Source organism: Tinamus guttatus, unplaced genomic scaffold (assembly GCF_059628265.1).
Source record: "Tinamus guttatus ecotype Peru unplaced genomic scaffold, ASM5962826v1 Tinamus_guttatus_pri_ptg000056l, whole genome shotgun sequence".
Classification (NCBI taxonomy): Eukaryota; Metazoa; Chordata; class Aves; order Tinamiformes; family Tinamidae; genus Tinamus; species Tinamus guttatus.
In genome coordinates, this window is record NW_028288590.1 from 6,026,402 (window position 1) to 6,041,127 (window position 14,726).

Genomic DNA, 14,726 nt, shown 5'->3' on the forward strand with positions numbered 1-14,726 from the left:
ATGAGGCTCTTGTTTATGTTTCTAGTTCTTAAACATACTTTATGTGCCCAGGTTTTCCAAGCTGCCCAAAAGTTTCTCTCTGACTCTGGAACTGTCTTAAACTCATCGGATCTCCCAGTTTAAGCAGAAAGTTCCTAAGCGCCTTATCTAGAGCCGCTGCGGGAGATGAAGATGAAGAAACTAGGGCGGCTGGCAGGCACGTTGTGAGCACACGGGCTGAGGGGAGCTGCTGTATGTCAAAATGCGTGTGGGGCTTCCTATCTAAAGCTAGTGTCCCAAGTAACTGTTAAGCTAGTGGTGGTGGGGCTAGTGCAAAGCGTGGGCAGCGTTCCCACGGGGGAAGCCTTAGCTCCTGCGGCCTGAGCCCTAGGCATTGGGACCGGCACCTTCTCCCGCCTCCACAGCTGCTTGTTGCAGTCCGGACGTGGGGAGCAGGAGGGCTTGCTCCCCATGCCTTGCAGTGCTTGGTTGCTGTTGGTGGCACCCTGCGGAGCTGGAGAGCTCTGTAACATCCCAACACATTTCTTTAGAGGAGCAGAACTTCATCAGTTGTTTTAGGAAAATAATTGGCCTAGGAGCCTAAGCTCTGAAGTTGGAGTAAAGGCAAAAGTTCAGTGTTTCCAGACAAGATTTCTTTTTTGAAAGAAATCCTAGGGCTGCTCTGTCTATAGCCATGTATTGATAAGTACCACTGTATCAATTTTGCAGGTGTCTAGTTCTCGGTATAACTGACCCAATGCACAGGTTTGGGTGACTGTAACCCAAGTAGTAACTCTGTTCCCTCATCTGACCATTAAGAATCTTCTTCCATAGCTTTTACACAAGTGAATAACAGGAAGAAATAGGTTATATCTTCATGTGATCTTTTTGTTTGGGTCTTTCAGGCACTGCAAGCATCATCTGACAAGGAGAGGGAAATTCCTCTCTTCTCTCATGTATACAAAATGCTTTGTGTTACTGGTACAGTGTTTCTTTGTCTTAGGCCAGGAAAGCACCTGCTGGGGGCGAGCGGGAATGTGGTAAGCTTTGGTGTCTGAGTTTGTTTCAAAGCTCCTTTATTCAAACAGACATCACATTCCGGTTGCTGCAGTCTTGCCTGAAACTACAGCTCTCACTGGCAACCTGCTAGTGCTGAGCGCCTTGCCAAATACTATTGCAAAATGTTGCCCTTGCAGAAGTTGCCTAACTTCATAGACCGTTACATTTCTCTTGGAGAAAATTAAAGGGTTTCAAATTCTGCTACTTTGGCTGCGATGCCCCTTTTAGGCTAGGGCAGGCCTCGGCTGAGAAACAGGACTGACGTGTTTCCAGCTGCAGGGGCCTTTTTGCTGCTGCCTTCTCCTCTAGTTTGTATCACTAGCTGTCCTTTGACTGTACTTTTCCATCTCTTGTTTGCTGTTGTGAAACAACTGGGGGAACAAGATTGTTTAAAATTTTTCATTGGATTGTTAACGCAAAATAGCATGGAGCAGACTTCAAACAGAAGAAATCTTCACCCCAGACTCTGGACTCTTGATGTAGGTACATCAAGATAGGTTTGTGGTGTCCTGGGTAATTGTAATTTGTACCTGAGTGTTGATTGAACAACTATGGAATTGTAACTCCCAAGTCTTTGTATTAGATAAATAGTTCAGAATGCAAAATCTGATATATAAAGGTATGCAAAGCGTTTGTAAGTTTGAGGAATTTGTTTGCTGTTACAGTAGGGGATGAGTTGGAAACACAGCTTTTCAGTTATTCTACTGAAGTTATCTGGATGTGATGACAGTTTCAGGGCTTCGTGCTGTTAATTGTTGATGCTCAAACTGATATTTTAAAGCGAAAGTGAGTGTTCTGCAGAGAGCGTTATTGTCCTGCCCTGATCAATATAACACTGTTCTTCAGTGAAGTTTCTGGATTCAGCAAGGAGGATATGGTAAGTGCTGCTTAGGGCTAAATCCTAGTTTGGTTGGAAAGGATTTTGGTAGGTGTCCAGGGCGGCCTCATGCTCAAAACATGGTCAGCACTGACTCCACAGAAGGTTGCTCAGGGCTTGAGTTAGGTTTGGAAAATTTCGCAGGATGGATCTTCCCCAGCTCTGCCAGGTACCCTGCTGCAGTGGCCAGTTATCTTCTTTGTGATTTTTGTTCCTGTTTCCCTTCTCAAAGAATAGGGACAGGTGGTACAAGGTGTGCAAAACTCTTGGCTTCTTTTTTCTCTCTTTATGGATGGGATTTACCTTAGCTTGCAAAAGGAAGATGCATGAAGTCTAGAAATTTGGAATGCTGCTGAAACTACTAAATGGAGAAAATAAATGAAAAATGAATTAAAATGATCAACTAAATCATAGTTGATGCTGGCAGCCTAGAATTCAGCTTGCCTCTTGTTTTATTTATTTATTTTTATTTCCTCCAAGCATTAGGCCATCCTATTTCATTAATGTGTCTATGGGTGTTAATCTAATCTCCTGGTACTCATGGTACTCATGATACATTTCATGCAAATAATTAATTTAGCTTGATCAGTCCCATTTACAAGGGATCCTGGATTTTCAGAATAGCAAGGAAAGTAAGCAGTCTTAAAACGTTTCAATTTGGAAGAAAGAAGGCCTTGCAAAAATGTCTGTTTTCTTTTGAATTGTTGGGTCTAAACAACTCTTTTCTGCCATCCTTCTGTTCAGAGCCTTTGCTGAAAATATAATGGAGTTTCTCCGTAAGGAGACACAAAATTGGAACAGTGGTAGGTAAAATGCTGCATCATTTTGTCAAGAGAGCATGGCTCATATGTTCATAATTTTTTCAGTTTCTTTATATTAAGTGATTCTGTAAAGAAAAAAAAGAACTAATCTCTTTTCAGCAATGTTTTACATCTTGTGTATATGTACATACGTTATATGTAACTATAAAAGCATATGCCAAGTAGATTCGTTTAGCTGCACTTCAGAATTTTTCAGAGGTTGGCTGGTTCTTTGGTGCTCTTTTCATGTTAACTAATATGTTATTTAGTGGATGAATAGGATTCTTTATAGAATTATCTAAAACTAGGCACTGATTATTTGAAACAAAGGGTTTCTTTAGAGCAAAGTTTAAGCTGGCATTGCCATGAATCCTAGAATTATTCTACATTTAAATGAGAGAACAGTGATGCACTTGTGCTTGTGCTTTGAACAGTACAGAGCTGTTGAGCAGAGATTGAGACACTGCTGAGCAAAGCTTTCTAGGTTGATTTGCTAGTTTCCAAGTCTGCTCTTCTCTCTTTAAGCAGATAATGGAAAGCAAAACTAAACAGATGCTAAAAGTAGCACTAAACTATAAAAAGACACTATAAAAAGTGTCTTTTTTTTTAGAGATATGCGAGTTTCTTTTGGCAATGCATAATCCAACAATCTGTGGAAATCTCGGTGCTCGGTAGCAATTTGAACATGTACTTATCCTTTGCTTTGGTTTGGGCTGTTTGAGGTGGGGGTGTGTGTGTATATATATATATATATATATGTGAATACCTCACTTGTCTGGTAAAAAGCTGGGGAAAAAGGGTGAGAAAGAGAAAATGCTTACAGTGGTTTTCCACCCAATTAAAAGCAGAGGGCAAACTGAAACACAAGGAGTTTGTATGTATTCCAAGCCAGTTAAAAAGCTGATTTGCTGCTTGGGTGTTATGTTGCACAGTTTCTTTTTTCTTTTTTTTTTTTTTTTTTTTTTTTTAGTTTTGTTTTATCTTCTGTGTAAAAGTAAACCAGAAGTTTGACTTAAAGGTTTTCAGAATAAGAGAGATTAAGTTTATGATTCGCTTGGTTTTGGGTAGGGCCTCTGGTTATTTCAGCACTTTTTTCAGAATTTACTGAGGCTGTTAGAAATTCATAAGCAGGCTTAAAATGTTAAATTTGTGGAATATTTTACCAAAATGCGTAAGTAATGCCTGTTTTGCAAAGATAATTCTGCAGCACTAGTCAGCTAGGAACCTAGTGATGATGCTCTGTTTTATATCTTTACCCGTTTTTCTTGATGGTTAATTACCTGGGAATAAAACCAAAATTCTGCCCTTGTATACATTCCCTGATATATAAAATGTGTCCAGGTTTTCTGTGCAAGGATCTTAATTGCATTTGTTGATCTTAGATGAGGTCGGGACTGTTAGATTGAGTTTCTTATATGTTTATTTACAAAGAATTAAAGCAGAGCTGGGAGAAGGAATGGCCTAGCATTTGTAGGCTTGTCAGCATTGGCAAAGAACAGTTTCATATTTTACACAGAAACATAATTTGAAATGACTTTAAAAAAATTTTATGATCAATCACTGGCAGTCCACATACTTACTCAGGAGCTCATGTTGGACATGGGATATGCCCAGTCTTTAAGGGAGGTGCTGGATTTCTCAGAAGACAACCTAGCCGCTGCAGAGCAGTGGTCTCCTGAGGAATAGAGGCTGGCCTTGTATCTCACAATAAACAGATGTTTTCAAAGACAGCTATGCAACTGGAGCATGTTTTGTTTTAGTTACGATTAGATTATGGCTAGGGGATTGACTTGATTGATACCTGGCCTTCTGGCTGCCTTTTTTTTTTTTTCCCCCTTCCTTCCTTTTTCTCCTCTCCTCTTTCGTATAGTTGATCATCTCACATAGCTTTCTGCTTTATGAATGTCACTATTGGGCTTCTGGTTCTAGAGTATTAGCTCACTAGCCTGCTTTTGAAGTACCTCGTTCAATCCTTTTGTCTTAAGCTATGGTTCACGTGGGGAATATGAACTTGATTCCTTGCAGATGTGGCCAAACTGGAAAATGGACCTCAGGACACTTCTAATGCCTACAGACCACGAACAGGCATTCAGTCCATAAGACCAGACTAGAGCTGGCTTGAAGCAAAAATAAGAAATCCTGCCTTGTGGATGTTGGGTCCATGGCATCAGCTGTTGCCCTCTCTGTGGATGTGCTTTTCTTGGGCAGCATTACTTACTGAGATAGATTTGCCTCAGCAGCCAGAGCAAGAGCAGATATATCCACCTGCAACTTTGTTTTTTCTTTGAACTTCAAATGCAGCCTCATAAGCTGTTACTCATGCAAATGTAGCACACACACCAGTCATGGTTTTCTCTGGTCTCTTTGCAGACTGCAGTCTCATTTTTCATCTTTCTTGCCTCTTTCCTGCCTGCCACTTGACTTCCCTTGGTGTTTTTCCTCTTTGTGCTTACAAACCAGCCCCCTTTTCTCTCCTCTCACACTTATTTGTCAGCATCATAAGGCTGAAAGCAAGGTTTTAAGTTTTCCGGTGTCAAGAAGTTAGCTAAACTGTGCCACAAGGTGGAATGTTCTTCTTTGGTTGGTTGTTTTTGGAGGGGGGAGGAGGGTTATTAAGAGGCATGTGCCAAAACTGTTTTTAAAGTTCTGCTCTTTGAAGTTTCATCTGCTGCTTTGTGCTCTTTTATAAAACTTTACTAGTTCTTGTCCTTCCTCTCCAGTTTCAACCTGAATCTTCACTATGCTGGTTACAAGCCCATTAGGGCTTGTCCTGTGTGTGGCCTGTCTTTGTATCAGCATTTTAAAAAGCAATCTCTTATATATTTTCTTTTTCTTATACAACAGTTTGTCCGTTCCATTCTCCTATAAGACTTCATTTCATTCCCTTAAAACAGTAAGTTTTCTAGCCTGTCTCTACTGGATCTGCATCTTTCCTAAGGATTCAGATACTAACAGAGTAAAGCAGAACATTGTTGGTGTTTATCTGAGTCCAGCAGATGTGGCTCAGGCACTGAACTGCAACAGTCCCGTTTTATATCTCACAATAGTGTTTGCCTTTCTTACAACAGCGTGACCTTCTTTTGTGATCCTCTGTAATCTGCTGCCTTTAATTTCTCAACTGCTATTTCTGTATTTGCTGTTTCCTGCCTGGGGGTAGTATCTTGTACATAACTGGTTACATTTCACCTTGTCCTTTCAGATCACTGCTGTAGCCTGACAGTCATATATTGAACTTGTATTTTGCACTTCCTAAACTATTTCCTCTTCCTGCTTCTTGAGTAGAACCATTAAAATATCACAAGGTCTTACTCTGAAAGCCTTACTAAAGGTAAGATATATCCTTGTAACAGGGCTACAAGGATGATCAGGGGCCTGGAACATCTGCCCTGTGAGGAAAGACTGAGGGAGCTGGGCCTGTTCAGCCTGGAGAAGAGAAGGCTGAGAGGGGACCTGATCAGTGTCTATAAGTACCTCAAGGGAGGCAGTGAGGAGGATGGTGCTGGCCTCTTTTCACTGGTGGCCATCGACAGAACTAGAGAAAACAGCCAGAAACTGAAGCATCAAAAGTTCCACAGGAACTTAAGGAAAAAAATCTTACCAGTGAGGGTGACAGAGCCCTGGAACAGGCTGCCCAGAGAGGTTGTGGAGTCTCCTTCTTTGGAGATCTTCAAAACCCGCTTGGACGCAGTCCTGTGCCACGTGCTCTAGGTGACCCTGTGTGTGCAGGGGGGTTGGACTGGATGATCTCTAGAGGTCCCTTCCAACCTTAAGCATTCTATGATTCTATGATATTACATCTGTGATTTCTCTCCTATCTACCAGCAAGTTTCTTATTTGAGAAGAAACTTAGCAATGTGATTCAACAAATCTGTATTGCCTACTGGTTTATATTATCTTCCATGTGCTACAAATTAATCTGTTCTGGATTTCATCAAGGATTTGGGGTTAAACTGACTCATTAGGTCTGTAATTCTGTAATTTCACTTTTTTTTTTTTTTTTTTAAACTAAGACCCTTGCCCCTTTCTAATTTTCAGGTATGCCACCTTGGTTATCCTTTATGAGTGACCTGTAACTCATAATTCTGAGCTACATCCTAAAAGAAGTTGATCAAACATTTGTAAACCTATAATTTCTGAATATTCTCACTTGCTGTTTTGTTCACTGGGATATGTTTTGCCTGCTATAAACATTGTGGGCTGAAATCTCACCTATTGTGCTATCTCCTGCTTACACTGGACCCTATTGTTGAAGTAGCTGCTAAACATGGCAGCCTTCTCAGTGTCATCTTTCATCTGTTTTTCTCTGATGACTAGAGCAGCAACATTTTCCTTGCTCTGAAATAAATTTTTTTTAAAAAGGGAAATTACAACAGAAAAATTCTTATTACCCATAAATAGTTTATTTGCTTTACACTTCTGCCTTAACCATATTAATTCTCATACCTGTGTATTTAAGCAGGGTTCATACTTACTGTTAGTGATTTGACCTTGTTTTAATGTTCTGGGTCTATCCTGAGCTGCTCACTGATCCTCAAAATGCAAGACTTGCCCAGATTACTTTCCTGCTACAACTTCTGTTGTTTCTCTAACAGGGCATAAGCACAGGTTATGCTGCTGTATTTTTTTTTCTTGGAGGAACCTGCTGCTTTCTTGTCTCTTGTTTCCCTTAGTCATCTCTCTTGAGAGATGGAGTCAGCTCTCTGCTGAGTGTTGACACTTGCCTTACACTGAACTCTCTCATCCTTTCTGTTTCACAAGTTTCAGGAAACTTGTCTCCTCAGCTGTTTTTTCTCAAATTTGCCTAGAAACAAATCTAAAGGATTTGTTGCTTTCTAGATTATATCTGTTTTTTAATTTAAAAAAGCCACTTTTGAAATATAATACCCGATGAATGCAAGTGTAGTGTAAACAGCAATAAAGCTTCTCTGTGAGGCAGACTAATTCACTAAGTTTTTTGGAGCTTGCACCCAGGGGATTTTTTTTCCCTCAGCTTAGTATAGCCGTCTCTTCACAAATAACCTTCTTCCACTGTGGTGTAATGAGTAAGATTTGATGGGAAGTTGAGTAAGATTTGATGGGAAGTTGGAAAACTTAAGATCTCTTCCTCATTCTACTTCAAAAACTTTCCATGTACCTTGGCTGATTCTCTTAGCCTGTGTTGCAGGTACTTTTCTATTGCTGTGTCCATGTTTTACAATGTAGTGGGTCTTAATTTTATTGTTTGTTGGAATCTAAAGAGGCTTGGCCAAGAAAATGCTGCTTCTGGCAAAGAAAGAGATCTCTTAGTCTATTTAATGGGTTTAAGACTGTAATTTATTTATTGTCCCTAGTGAGTAATATTTGGAATTTTGTTCCTTTGTTTCTTTAAGACTGACACTGGTCTGCAGTTAATTGGGTAGTATCCTGGCATAGAATGTATCGCAAATTTGGAGTTGGATTATTTCCTCTCTGAGGCTCTTGAATAAAATACTGTTTAACATTTCTGGTCTGGGCAGATTGTATAGTAGCCCTTGAACTTTTCCTTCTAAAATGCAAGGGCATCCCATGGTTAATGTGCTGAGAAGATACGGTCAGGCGATCCTGGAAATAAGTTCTTGTTACTGTTAGGTTTACTTTTCCTCTTAATAAATCTGCAAGAAAGCATTCTCCTCACTTTTTTTCCTTGCGAAAGAAAATCTCCCTGTAAAAATGGTGCAATGCTCTGCTTTCCGTTTTTTTAATTTTTTATTACTTTTATTACAATGTGAAGGAGTGGGAGTCCTGTATGCTTTCCTCTCACCTCTACCTAAACACAGTCATGGGCTGTGCTCTCAACTTTCCTGAACATGCACAAAACCAAAGCTTCATATAGTCCCACATATGTTGAATAACTAACCTTCGCATCCTCCTTTCTTCACAAGTCTATCCTTCTAGTATCCACTGAAGTAGAGTTTGGCCCTGCATCTGCCCAACATGTTAGGCATATTAGTGCTTTCAAGTTCATGCTTAAGGAAAACGTCCAAAACTGCTTTGACTTTGGTGCAAATGTTTTACTGTTCTGTGCTCGTTTTATGTCCCCCTCGGCCTGTGGTCCTGTTGTTCATTGATTCCTCTCCCCATTCTGTTATTTCATAAAAATGCCCAGTTCCTCTGGCTTGTGTCACTTGAGGCATCTTCTCCATAAACTGGATTTTAAAATCTGGTGCTCATTTAATTGTGCAAGTACACAATAAGGCTTTTAATGTACATCTTACTGTATTTATTGAGTGTTTGTGCATGTAGGAGCACTGGAGCTAAGGCTTAGCGGTATAAACAGCCCTCTTGCTTGCTCTAACCTTTAAAGAAGTGTCTTAAACTTTAATAACAGCCACAACAGAAGATGCCAGAGATATCCCCACGTTTCTTGTATGTTATCAGTAGTCACGATTGTTACTCATTACTTAAGTATTCCTCTTCTCAAAATTAAACATTAATCTTGTAATAGTGAGAAATAAGCACTATTGGTAATTTGGTAATAGGAATGATGATTCCAAATTTATTTGGTTAGATAAGAAAAGCTTGTCTTGGCATCTGTCCACCATCTCATCCCTACTGGAGGTGAAGTCAGGAACACAGACATGCTCTCTGATTTTGGTGTATTAGCAACCATGTTTGGGTAGGCATGAATTTTAGTGGCAAACTAAGGGGGAAAAATGATTATTGTAGGCCTGGGAGAATCTTGGTTATATCAAGGTGAGCAATGGAATAGGGTATTTCTGAAGTGGGTATTTTGAAGAGCTCTTGTTGCAATCGTCTTTATATAAATTACAGGTACACTTGAATCGGAAGCAATTTGATTTAGAAACGTGGTAGTGACTCATTCCACTCCTGTGGGAAAACAGAGCTGCTGTGACACTGGTGGATTTGTGTTTTTTTTTTTTTTTTGAGCCTTAGCATGGTATCTGCTTCAGACTGAATATAAATTTTCATCAGCTATTTCAAGACTGGAAGATATTAGTCTGCTCTTTCAACACTGTTCCTACAGACTTCCAAATTCCAGGCTGGGCATCCTCAGCAGCCTTGGTGATTGATTTCTGGTAGTTCCTGACCTTCGTACAGATAATTGAAGAGCTTCTGTATTATACTATCACAGTGCAGTAATGATATATTTGACTGTGTTAGTCTGTGAGTTGTAGAACATCTTCTGTCTTTGTGGGTTTACAAAATATCTTGCTTCTAGAACACTGCTTAATTGAAAATTTGTAAAAAAAAAATTAATGAATCAAGCTGACACAAAGTAAGATTGCCTTGTAATTATAAAACTTTGCCATTTTGCTCTTTTGTGTTCTTGAATTTGCAAGTGGAATGTCATCTACAAAAATGACTTTAATTTGTACATCACAGAGGAAACTGCAGTTAAGAGTTTCTTGCTCTCACAGCTGCTAGAGGGAAAGCAAAGTAGTTGGATTTGTGTGCAGGAACATCTTAGTTTGCCATATAACACTTTCTCATTAATTTGAATGATGACTGCACTAAAGTACAGTGCCTTTTTCATATTTTGGTTATTACTGTCTGTCTGAAATGGGTATATTTACATCAAAATGAAATGTCAACAGATACAATTTGATTAAGAGTAGTAAGTAGGAAAAGTTATCCAAAGTGTAGTAGCATACAGTATCCTTCTAAGTCCTTGTGGTCCTTACCCCTGAAAGCCATAACAGCTAACATAAAAATTCTGCACATCTGAGCAGTTACTTAATCTGCCATGTGCCGTTTTGAAACTTCATCATGAAACTTGCAATATTCCATTGACTGATTTTGGATAGTCTGTCATGTTAATTTTTTATAAAAAGAAAGATCTGGTAAGAAAAAGAAAGATCTGGTAAGAAAAAGAAAGATCTGGTAAAGAAAAGTTTAGTTTCTGTGCAGTCAGTAGGTGCGAAAGTTGATCATCTGTACTCTGCCCTTATTTGTTCTTGGACATCATGTATTATATCATTTTTTCCTAGAGTAAGCTGATTGGTTGTATTTTTATATAAATCTGCTGCTGAGACTCACTTAATACTTGAGACTCACATAAGCAATTTAAACCTTGACCCACAGTTGCAAGAACTGAAGAGGAGAGTTTTCATGTCTGGAGTTTTGGAGGTGTGGGGTTTTTTTTGTTTGTTTGGGGATTTTTTTTTAATCTTTGAAGTTAGTGGATGAAAATACATATTCTCTGTGGATTGGCAACAAGGTTAGGAATATGGCAAATATAAAGAAATATACAGAAACAGCTGGATCCAACCAAGTGATGACAGTAAGGACAGCAAATACACTCTCTACTTTTTGCATTCAAAAATAAACACTCTACTTTTTGCATTAAAAAATCATCTTTTTTGGATTATGAGATACAGCCTCTACCTTTGATAGTACATTTTAAAATTATTACTTTTTTTTAAAACTCTGGCTTGGTGTGTAGCAATGCTACAGTTGAATGCTTATGTCTTTTTTGACAAAAGCAGTTTGTTAGAAGTACTAACAGAACTGTAAATCCAAATCTAGTTTATTCTTTAGATCTTATGCTGCCTTTCACTGCTGATATTTTGGAAAAAAAAAAGCCGAAAGTGAGAAAACTAGATATGAAAACCGCTGACAAACAAGCAAACCCACACTTCCTTCCTTCTGTCAGAACAAGACTTCTGGCTGCTCTTATTTCCAGAGGTTCAGAATGCTCTAAGAATTGTGAGTACAAAGTAGCTTAAGAGGAGACAAACCTGGTATTCAGTGAATGGTCCCAGAGCATTTTAGAGCATACCAATAAACTACATACCGGATGCAATTCAAGCACATATTTTGCTGCATGTATCCAATGTGATCTGTTGCCTTTGTCCTTGTCTTTGCACTTATGTGCCACTTACAGGAGTTATAAAATGGTAACAGTCAGGTTCACTGCCCTTTTCCCTTCCCCTTCATCTTCTTGGAATCCACGTGAAAGTCCAAGTTGGGACCAAAGTGCATGGAAAATGCTTCCGTCTAGACAAGTGGAGAAGGCTCGAGACACATCTGCAACGTGCATATCTTGAAAACTAAGCTAGATTAGTAAATATGAAGTTTAGCATTTGTAATGTGCTGCCTCTGGTGACAGAAGTGGCTCACAGAGATTTCGTGTGGGTGCCTGTTTTGTGCTCCCTCTTGTACCAAGTGGAGTAAGCACAAGGCAAACACGATTTGGGCTGCATGAGCCGTAACTACTGGTGTTTATCCATGCACCTTCTGCTCCTGGTGCTTCTGCAGGGGGACGAGGCTGTGAGGGGATGACACCTCCTGGTGGGGCCCTGTCTGTCACTGCACTAATAAGTGAACAGGATGTAAACAGTAATTTTTGGATGACGATTCAGATTTTATGTGCCTTTCACTGTACACTTTAAATGCTTTGCTTTGTAAGTATTTTTTTTATAATGCAGACAACTATTAGGATTAGTTTCTAGCAAAATACTCAGTTCAGAGCGAAAAGAGCTCTATAATGTCCAATATTGCAATAATACAGGGACTTTTAGAGAATATGTGAGTGAAATTAAGGAGCTGAGGAGGATTAAATGAAGAAGATAGATGCATATATTTGAAGTGCAGATGTGATACGTCACTGTCTGATACTGTCTTTTTTTTTCTTAAAAATCTATCCTCTCTTTTTTTTTTTCCCCAAATTTCTCATCTATATCAAATTGTGAAGGAGTTTGTTAGTTACAACATACTGTTGAGCAGAAGGAGTTTCCTAAATACATTTATTAAAATATACTGAGGCTTTGAATAATATCACAAAATGTATTTAAAAAAAAAACATTAAAAAAGATAATCCGGGGCTTGTTTTTCTTGATATTTTCAATTTGCTTTCCATCTTTTGAAAGCTTGCCTAGTGCTTGTGACTTAGTAAGCTAATTTCTATGTGTTTGCTCTGTGGTGTTCGTGTATTTGGATAGAACATAGAAGCAACTGTGGTGTTGACCGAGGTGCAATCTGTAAAAACTACTGTATGTCCAGTTTTCCCCCAAAGATGCTGCCTCCTCATCTTCTACTTGGAAGTGCTCCCAGGGCAGGACCTGAGCGGTGGTTACACTTGTCCTGGATGCCTGTGTAGCCAGCAGCCAAGTAAAGAGTGGCCATCCAGCCTAAAAAACGTGATTACTCTGAAGAACCCTGGCAGGGAATCTGCATTTTCATGGCGTGAAACAGCCCATATGGCCTACGTATTCCCTTAAATAGGGTTAAACTCTTCTGTGTAATCATTTAGCTTTATCTGTTGTCTTTGATTCCTTGTGACATTTATTTTAGAGGTGATGCTGCTTCTGTCTCTGTACTTATTTGTATACTAGTATTCATCATTAATAAAAAGTTTCACGTTCTTTAATCCAGTGTTTTCTTTGTGGCTTCTGTGAAGAATATCTCTGATATAGTTGCTCTGTCTCTTGGTTTGATTTTTTTCATGCTTGCTACACTAAATGTGGCTCCATGTAGTGCTGTAGATTCTCACTTTGATCTTGACCATCCTCTCTGCTCCAGGACTCTCATCTTGTAGGATATGATGTTTGTGTTCATGTCTGGAGTGCTGGAGAACCATCAGCTTGCTGTGAATGGCATTCAGTCCCGGAAGCCTTCTTACTTGCAAAGCCCTTAGGTTTCATGAAGAGCTAATGTTGCTGCTTGGTTCTGCAGTTCCCTGGGGTGGCTTGTGCTGGTTTTATGTGGATTGGCTCTTTTGTTTGGGGGAAGGAGCTGGAGTAGGTTCACTCCAAATCCGTGTCTTTGCTATTAATTTAATCCCTCCAAACTGAAAGACTCTCTCTCTCAAGAAATGTTGTGGCTGATGTAGAGTACAAAAAGAGAGGGGAAAGGGAAAAAAAGACCCAAGCAAACAAACCCCTCCATTTTCCTACAGCTCCTGTAAAAACTAAAACATTGTTCAGGCTTCTGTAATAAGTACAGGCAGGTAGATATGAAGATGAGTTAATGAAAACTATTAATATGCATACATAAACTAAGTGTTACAAAATCAACTTTGGTAAAAGAGCACTTACCTGGTGACACTGTTGCTTGCACATGCACTCTGTAGTTGACATCTTGTGCAACTATATATATATATATTTTTTCCCCACGGTTTTAACTCTCAGACTTTCAGCTAAATCACTTCCCCCTTCAGGGTGACCTTTTATTTGATCTTTACCATTGAGAGCCCATGGGCCTTTCTGGGGAATCTCATGTATCCAAGGGGTCTGTCAGAGGCCTGCCTTCCCTCCCTAATATTGTCTTAGGTGTTCGGCAGAGCTGACCACTTGGTTCCAGTTGGCTCCTTCCCAAACCACTGAAATACAATTCCTAAGCAGGCAATGCCAACCAGAGATACTTCAGTATGGATCTGGATTAATTAAATGTATCCAAACAAGAGGCTGAGAAGCAGAATGAGGGTAACTGATGAGCACTGAATATAAAATGATGGCAAAGGGCAGATGCCTGTCTGTCCTTGTGTGTGTTTGTGGGGAGTTTGTGGCTGTCAGGCTACTTGCTCTGAGTTGCTTTATCTGCTCTTGTGAGGCCTGACCATGGCAGCCGGTGGGGTTTCTGGGGAGTTGCCTCCTCAGGCTGCCCACATAGCCAGGTACGAAGTATTTGGAGGGTCCGTGAAGGAAAGAGGGGCCTAAAGCCCTTTGGCACATGCAGGCTTAACTACAGGGGCCATCGGCATCGTTGCTTGCTAGGTGATGATAGTTCTGTTGCTTTTTTCCAAGCAAAGTTTAACTTTAGGGCCTTACAGACAAAAGGCCAATGATAATTAACAAAGATCACCTTAAGTCTACTGCAGCGACACATTACTACTTTCTGGAGGGCTTTAAATAGACATATTTAGTTTAATTGGAGCTGCTGATAGGCAAGATGGTATCACAGGAGTTTGTGATTCTAGACATCACCTCACCCGAGTGCCCAAACCTAGGGACTAGAAATTGTCTCTTCTTATGCAAGGAGGTTGTGTTATCCCTGAGCATAAAGAAGAAGACAGAAAACTTGTTTCTGAAGGA